Source organism: Lathyrus oleraceus, chromosome 2 (assembly GCF_024323335.1).
Source record: "Lathyrus oleraceus cultivar Zhongwan6 chromosome 2, CAAS_Psat_ZW6_1.0, whole genome shotgun sequence".
NCBI classification, from domain to species: domain Eukaryota; kingdom Viridiplantae; phylum Streptophyta; class Magnoliopsida; order Fabales; family Fabaceae; genus Lathyrus; species Lathyrus oleraceus.
This window is the reverse complement of record NC_066580.1, coordinates 304,231,295-304,240,379: the sequence shown is the minus strand read 5'-3', so window position 1 is coordinate 304,240,379 and position 9,085 is coordinate 304,231,295.

Here is a 9,085-nt window from a genome sequence, read left to right as displayed (position 1 = left end):
AAGATCTATCGAGTCTAACTTGTGGAGAGAGTTCCATCTTTCTGAACTCCCACACCTTCTTATATTCAATGCTCTCCCTGACCAGGGATCAGAGTGATGAGGCACACCCCTCATATCCTTTCATCTGCTTCACCTTGGCTCTCAATGTCAAGGTTAAGAGCACCATTCACCCTATTCCAGTTGACTTTTAAGTCTAACCCTTTGATTGAGCCTGATTGTTTGGTTATAGTGGTGCTAATTGACTTTGTTTGATTGATTGCTTGTTGCATTTGTACATGTTTGCATGCTTGCTTGCCTTTGTGCACTTATCATCATAAAATTGCTCACTATTGCATGATCATCATTGCATATCTTGTGGTTTGTTTGAGTTTACCCATTGAGGACAATTGTAAGACCATGTTCTTTGGCCATTGTTCCTATGATTTGGAAGGGATAGAGTGTAAGACCATTTCACTTGGTCACTCATGTCCATTGCTTAGTGTATTATTTGTTTGTTGTATGTGAGGATGCAATTATAAGTCCATGTTGTTGGCATTTGTATTCCTATGATCATCCTTTGGAGGTTGGTATAAAGTCCAGATAGATTGGCATCTGACATCCAAGTTTTGTTTTATTTTAGGAGGTTGGTGTAAAACCATTTATTGGTATCCGACATCCGCTTTTGCTTTGTGAGATTGGTATAAGACCACTGATGGCATCCGGTATCATTGTTTTGTTTTAGGAGATTGGTGTAAATCCGTTTATTGGTACCCGATATCCGCTTTTGTTTGTGAGATTGGTATAAGACCATTGATGGCATCCGGTATCACCTTGCTTTTATTTTACTTGCTTTGTTGCCTCATTCCTAAGGACACACTTGAATCATCTTCTATATGATTTCAAGAGGTGAACCTTTCTAAGAAGTTTTACATTCCATCATCCATACCCTCTTTGTCCTAAACTTTTTCACACTTTGCTTTCAAAAACTTTGACTTGTTGTGCAAACATCTCCATGTCTTTTCAAATTAGAAACCTGGACCATAAGTCCTTGACTTTTCAAACTTCACTTTTCATAACACTTCTTTGAATCAATCTTAATCATACCTTGACCATATTTCGTGAATAATCATAATCAATTAACTTCACACATTCAATTGTTTTGGCTTTGTCCATTGTTAATATGTTTTCATACATTAGCCTTAGGTTTTAATTACCATAGTGGTTGATGTAAATCTTACCTTATCCTTAGTGAGTTGATTGTAAGTCTTCCATACTTATTATAGGGTTAACCCCTCACTAGTATGTTGAAGCCGTCCTCGCATGGTGGATTGTTGAATTCAGGTTGAGTTTTCTCCCATTGGTAATGAAAAACCTTAGAGCTTGTGTTTTAAAATTGAACTCACTAATTTTTGGAAATCTTTTAGCCGAACTACCGCGTTTTGATCCTTACCTTTGATGGAAGGTACGTAGGCAACGGGTTCATCCGTTCGAACACAAAAATAACTAACTTGTACATCCTTTTCTCATCTTCCCATTCATGTTTGCACCATATGTCAAAACAAATAAACATTTTTATACAACAAGTGTGAAAAGGGCTCCCTAGGAGTACCTAGGACGTGATGGGTGCCTAACACCTTCCCATTGCGTAATTTACCCCTTACCCAGATTCTCTGATCTTTTTCATTAGTTTTCTACGTGTAAAACTTCTTAGGTTTTTGTTCGCTTTTTAACCAGTCCTTAGGATAAATAAATGTGCGGTGGCGACTCGATTCATTGTATGCTTTGCTTATGGTTTAATCAATAAATCATATAGCGACGAATACACCGCTACAATACCCATGATGCAGAAGTAGATAAATTAATAACAAAAATACCTGAAGTTGAAGTCTCTACTCCATTCTTCTTATCTTCCAGGTACTTTGGGCAGTTCCTCTTCCAGTGTCCGGTCTTACCGCAATGGAAGCAGGTGCCTTCTTTTGCTATGCCTCCACTAGGCTTCAAAGCAGCAGTGGGTCTGGGATTGGCAACTTCCTTGCCCTTCCCCTTATCACTCTACTTAGTGGGCCTTTTGTTCTGTCTCTTTCAATTTCCGATCATCAGAATGGACTTCCCTTTTGACTTCAGATTCTGCTCGGCAGTTCTTAACATGGCGAGCAGTTCAGGAAGAGATTTGTTCATATCAATCATATTGAAATTTAGGACAAATTGACTGAAACTATCTGGCAACGATTGCAAGATCAAATCAGTGGCAAGTTCCTTTTTGAGGGGAAAACCCAATCTCTCAAGGTTTTCCATATACCCAATCATCTTGAGTACATGGGGACCTACAGGGGCTCCCTCAGCTAACTTGCTTTGAAAAAGGGCTTTTGAAACTTCAAACCTCTCATGCCTTGCTTGCTCTTGATATAGCAACTTCAGGTGTTCGATCATATCGAACGCTGACATGTTCTCATGTTGCTTTTGCAATTCTGAGTTCATGGTAGCCAGCATGAGACAAGCAGTTTCATTGGCATCATCGACATGCTTCTTATAAGCATCTCTTTCTGCCTTAGGTGCAGAACTAGGAGGTTCCTCTTCAGGAACAGGTGTCTCCAAGACATACAACTTTTTATCATGTTTGAGGACAATCCTCAGGTTTCGGTGCCAATCCAGGAAATTTGTCCCAGACAATTTTTCCTTATCAAGGATTGATCGCAGGATGTTGTTAGAGGTGTTTGTTGTCATGGTAATCTACATAAGGATTAATGAAAATATAAGTATCATTGACATATTCAATTAGGCCTTTAATTAAATATGCTCCCACTATTTTACTCAAAACAAATGACCCTCATCATTTGATTCGAAAAATCCCGTTGGAAGATTTTCTAGTGGGTCGAGATCCATATTTCACTTCGTTCTAAGTCCGCGTAGGCGGATTACACAAAACTAGGTTATTTAGGTAGGAACTCCTTCCAATTGTATCTCATACAACTCTCGAAAATTTCAGTTGGGTGAATAACTCCTTATTCCAATCCATCATATGGATCATTCCCAACTCTTGCTTCTAAACATATATATAATCTTATTATAATTTGTTTAGTTAAGTTTGACCCATTGTTTTAACATTTGGATATTACAATTATCCCATCGCACCTTACTAATATATAGATCATGCACCTCGCGTAGGCGAAACCTACATTATCCATTACTAGTCTTGATGAGTGTTAAAACTTGGAAAGCTTAAAACTTAATATTTATTTTGAGGGAATTGCAATTTTTCTGATCTCACCGACTTGTTTATCATATAAACCGTCTCTCACATGCATCAACATACATACATACATACATAATGAAACAGTTATGGCCCCTAGCGCAATTGTTCTCCCAAGCCAATGAGAGAACCTAAGCTAACCTACAACGATCTAAGCTTCTCCAATCAAGATCTTCAAGGTTGTCCTCCTTTGGCACTGACTTCTTTGCTTTCTTCATATCATTACATTACAAAAGAAACTCGTTTTACATACGAGGGAGTGAGATGAGAAAAGAAGTTACATTTGGGAGATTAAGAGAGAGGCATGACACGCAGGTCGTATTTTAAAAACCCAAAACAAAACAAAGGAAAACTAAGGCCATAACCGATCACCACAAGGCAATAATAAACACTTTATTATTATTATTAATTCCTTTAATTAATTAAAATCAAATTAAATTTCGACGACCGATCACACTACGCAGAGTTAGCCGGGGGTCCGCTGCCCGGACAGCGGGAACGGGTGTTCCGCTGCCCGGTCAGCGGACGGTGGTTCGTACCAACACTTGATACTTCAAAACACTTTTTCTAGCCGAACGGGTGAATTTTTCCTTTCGTTAACCGGTTAACCATATGCGTTAACCGGTTAACACTATTTGAAAACTTTTAGAAAATTCTTTTCTGCCTTGCGTTAACCGGTTAACCATATGCGTTAACCGGTTAACTGTTTGAAAATGTCTTGGAAAACTGTTTTCCGCCTTGCGTTAACCGGTTAACCAAATGCGTTAACCGGTTAACACTGTTTGAAAATCTCAAAATTTTTATTTCGCATTGCGTTAACCGGTTAACCATATGCGTTAACCGGTTAACACTGTTCCAAAAAAAAAGTTTAAAAGGTTGTATTCAGTTTCTCGTTAACCGGTTAACCCTACGCGTTAACCGGTTAACACTGTTCGGAAAAGTGTTTAGAACGCACAACTCTTGTGCAGTCAAACCCCAATCGCATAACTCTCTGACAACACAACCCTTGTGTCGTCACTAACCCTGATGCACCAATTTCAGACCGTCAAACACATCTCGATTGTTAATTCAGTATGATTGATCAACACGTCATTGCTTCACCATACTAATGTCGGATCAAGAAGCAAACGACCATTGATCGCTCAAAGGAAAACAATCATCGAGGGTTTGAATGAACGAAACGAGAACACTATATCATATATAATGTATTTTGCATCAGGATTACATATATCACATATATGTAACTTGATCGATCTCAATTTAACCTTTGATTCATTCTGTCTTTAATCATATTATTACAGAACAAAAACAGTTATCAGATTCATGGTTTCGTAAGTGGCTCTGATACCACTGTAGGAGAATTGCCATCCAAGGCGCAGCGGAATTTAAAAATTTCTCCATTTAGTGATCCTTACGAATGGGCATGATCAGTGATAGAATCGTTACCTCTTGTGGCGATTCAAACCTTTGGTGCATATCTCTGATAATAATCAAAATCTTTGATACAGATCCACGGGGCGATCACGAACGTTGAACGATGACAACGTCTCTACTCAGTCCACACGAACGGATTCCTTCAATCGCAGTGCTAGCTGTTATGAATGAAGGCTTTGAGTGAGAGAAAGAGGGAAACAAAAATTCCAAGTCTCTACTTGAATTTCTGTCTGAGTGGATTGGAGTGGAGTCAATGCTTCTACCCAAGGGGTTCTATTTATAGAACCACTTGTGTGTGCTTCAAGCTAAAAAGCGCACTTAAGTGTATTTTGGCCCATATCTTATAATATGCCCAAAATCACTTAAGTATTTGGTACCTTACCCTATTTCGTCTCCCACTTAAGTGCACCGTACCTTACGGTGTTCCTTAGTTACTCTATCTCTCATCAATCCATCCTTTGTGTGTGACCCTATAGGTTTTCGCGGCGTTGGCAATTATATTAAATCACGCATTTAACATAATAAACAGTGAGCGGTATCTAGCAACACATCACTGCTACCCAAGTCACGAAAATGTCATGTGATCTGACAAAACCTCCTGTGATAATAATTATGTGTATAATTACCCCTTTGCCCTTATGTCTATATTGAACACAAGGTATAGACCGTGTCACCCTTGTCCAGTTCAATATTGGGCCCATAGACATTTATCCTGTTACGCAGGATTGGCAAATTCTATCTAGGACACTCATGTCCCTCAGCATGCTTCGTGGAGTACTCATCAACTGTCTCTATGGTCATCCAGTTACGGACAACGTTGGATCAGCAATAAAGCACTCAACTCTACATCTAAGATCCATAGTGGTTTCAGGTCGAAGAGTGGTATACACTATTATCACCATGAGAATAACTTATGACACTTTGCATAACTTTCTATATAGTATTCTCATAGCGGGTCAATCCGGTATAAATATTACTCCTAATATTCATACTGTAAGACCCCAATTTTGGCCCTAAGATCCCTCATGGCCCATATCATATCATATCATGGCCTTAAGGATCAGTGCATGCCCTAGCTTCCCTCCTAGTGGGTGGGAAACCTTGTGAGTGTGGTTCTTGATCACCAAGCATGTATTGCATTTGTATATCATTGGTTTTCATATGTTTACTAACCAAAAGTACAAAAATATTGTCATCTAACCATGTTACTTGCAGATGAAGCAGACTAGGCCAAACAGTCAAAATCAGCCTTGGGCTAGATGGTAACCATTCTTGAAGAATTTGGGCACCATGATCATCCGTAAAGAGTTCATATAACTTGTGACATCATTTGGAATAAAGATCTCAATTGAAAGAGGCTTTGAATTCATCAGAACTTGACCCAGTCAACCAAAACCCAAGAAAAGTCAATTGTGGTCAACTGTGCATTTAATCAGGCATTGGAAGGTGTGAGATGGTTGGAAATGTATCATTCATGTCCATATAAGCCTCATTTGGCATTTCAAAGATCAAGGTTGAAGAATTTGAAGTCAGACAAAAAGTTTCCAAAAATGGAAATGACCTGTAATTCTCACCTGCCCAAAATGGAAAGTTTTTCTCTCCAAAATTACTTCATCATACAAGCTTCAAATGAAAATTTGTCCAACATGAAAGTTGAAGATCTTGTTCTTGCCTTTCCAAAAAGTCCAAGAACGCTCAATTCCCATGTGTGGTTGGCAAGATATGGTCCAATCATTTTCAGAAAATGCCTAAATTCAAAGTGGCATAACTTTCACATGGAATGGCCAAATTGGATGGTTCTTCTTTGAGCAAACCACATTTAACATGTACTTTCATAATCCATCATCACATTTTGCCAAAAGCCTTCACATAAAAAGGTCATTTTTTAAGTGAACCAATTAAAATGCAAGGGCAAAATGGTCCAACTTTCAAATTACATGGAATTTTGACATGGGACCAATTCCAATAGCTTCTAAATGAAATTTATGACTTGTTCAAGTTGAAAAATCACTGTTACATTGCATGGAATTCTCCGAGGGCAAAAATGCCAAATTGCTTACAAGTGCACATTTTGCTAATTATCCAAAATTGCTAATCATGATTATGAGGTGGATTAGGCAATCATATATAAGCTTAATTATAACAGAAACTCAGGGGAATAATCACTTTTTCAGATCAAAGCAAAAAAATTCTAGAATTCTCTCAATTTTCTCCACTTTTCACATAAGCATTTTTTCATCATTTCATCAAAATTCACCATTGTTCTTGCAAGTTTTTGTTTGAATCTTCATGTGTAGGTACTGTTGAAGTTCTGTTTGAAGGAATTGAAGCAAGAAACCGCACCATTTCCAACTGTTGCAAGCTTGAGTTCTCACATGGCAGCTGTTAAAATTCACTTCCCCGTGCATCTTTGAGCTCAAAATTCTTCACCATTCACCTCATACATCATCAATCGTGATCTGTTTCCACAAATCAAAGCCAATAACACGAGAATTTCACGGCTGCGCTTCAAGAAGCTGATTTTTCGAAACCTTCAATTCTTGAAATCAAGATATGGCTTAGATAGTTCGTGGAATGTAGGTTAATTTGATGTTTGAATCGCGCAATTCCGTTAAGTATGGAGCTAGATATGTTGATCTGAATATTTGTGTGTGAAACTTCTTTCGATTAGATCTTTTTGTACGTTAATCTTTAGACATAACCATTGCCATAATCGTAACCTACGTTGAGAGACGAAGAGATTGGTATAAGGCTTGCGCGATTTGGTGAAGAAATGCTCGTGACGGAAGCTGGTGTTGATGAAGCGAATAACGCGAAGAACACCGAAATTTTCTGGAATTTACTGTGTTTGATCCACTGCTATGCAATTGCCAATTTGAAATTCTGTTTGCCACCAAAGCCGTCCAATGAAACGCTGCCAGCACATTAATGATGCTACAGTGTCGTTTTGGCCAGGCTTAGATTATTACGGTTGTGCCATTCGTGGCTTAATTAATTAATTAATTCATTATAACACTAAATAAACATTCCAATAATTAAACAAATCTTCTAAAAATCACATATAATCCAATTTAAGTCCAAATTAAGTGGGACTTTTTTTGATAGATTCCAAATTTAATCTACTTTTTTTAGGCATAGTAGTGTAAGTTGTGCCTGGTAGAATTTTTAATTGGCTTATTGATTTTTGACATGTGTGCAATATTCATATGTTTCACCATTTTGATCACCAAATAATCATGCCTTATCCAAATCTAATGAAATTTCATATGATGATTCTTGGCATATTCCTGGAGATTTTGATATATGATTTGTAATTTTTGGACCTCTGGTTTGTTAGATATGATTAATTCTTTTTGAGTGTGACAATATGTGTCACATTATGCTATGCTGAGTTCATGAATTATTTTTCCATGCTTCCCCTAGGCCTATGGCTCTGATTTTTTGCATGAGATGACTTTTATATGTTAGGTTTCACTATGATTTTTTGTCGATTTAATTGATCCATTTTCTAATTGATTTGGATTTTTGATTGCTGTTTAGCAATTTTGGATTGTTTCTTGAGTAGCAAATTTACATGCCTTGTAAAATACTCATCCCTTACCATATGAATGTGAAATTTGGTGGAGTGCTTCCTAACATGTATAGCTTTAATTTGGCTTTGGTCCCACTCATTTCTAATTTGATCTCACTGTTTTACCATTGATTGAAGTTGGTGTACATTTTGGTGGCCTATTTTGATCGTGGTTTTGCATGCTTTAACATGTTGATTTAATTGACATAGTTCCTTTTGTCCAAATGGCATGAAAATTGACATGTAACTCATTGAATGTCTTCTGTTTAGGATGTAATTTTTGTGGAATTTATTGTGCTGTTTTGATATTTTTTTGATGTAATCATTCTGGTTGTTTATATGTGATTCAACTTTGCTCACTTTGTATTAAATTGTGCATAAAATGAAATTAGTGCATAGTTTGGATGTGAGACCAATTGGGATCTCTTCTTATTTGAATCATCTTGGTTTTGATCATGTTTTACTTGCTGTTTTAAGATTTTTCCATCCTTTGGACCCTAGGCTTGTCCTAGTGGTCTTATTACTCATGTTTGAGTTTGACTTTGACTTTTCAGGTTAAGAAGCAAGGTGCTTAAAAGGAATTAATGCAAGTTGAATTGTTTCATTTGACTATTGTGAACTAACTTGTTTGTGTTGTAGGGTGCTTGGTTCACTTGAGCTTTGTGCTATGCACATTATTGTTTGACTGTACATTGTTATTGATTCTTACGTTGTTGTTTTGTTTATGTTGGGATGCTGATTATATTTGATTGATTTCAGGTACCCATAAGTGCTCAGTTCTCTTAAGAACTTGATTTGCTTTGCTTGTATAGCATTTGCATTGAGGTAGACTCTCTTGTCTCCATGTAGTC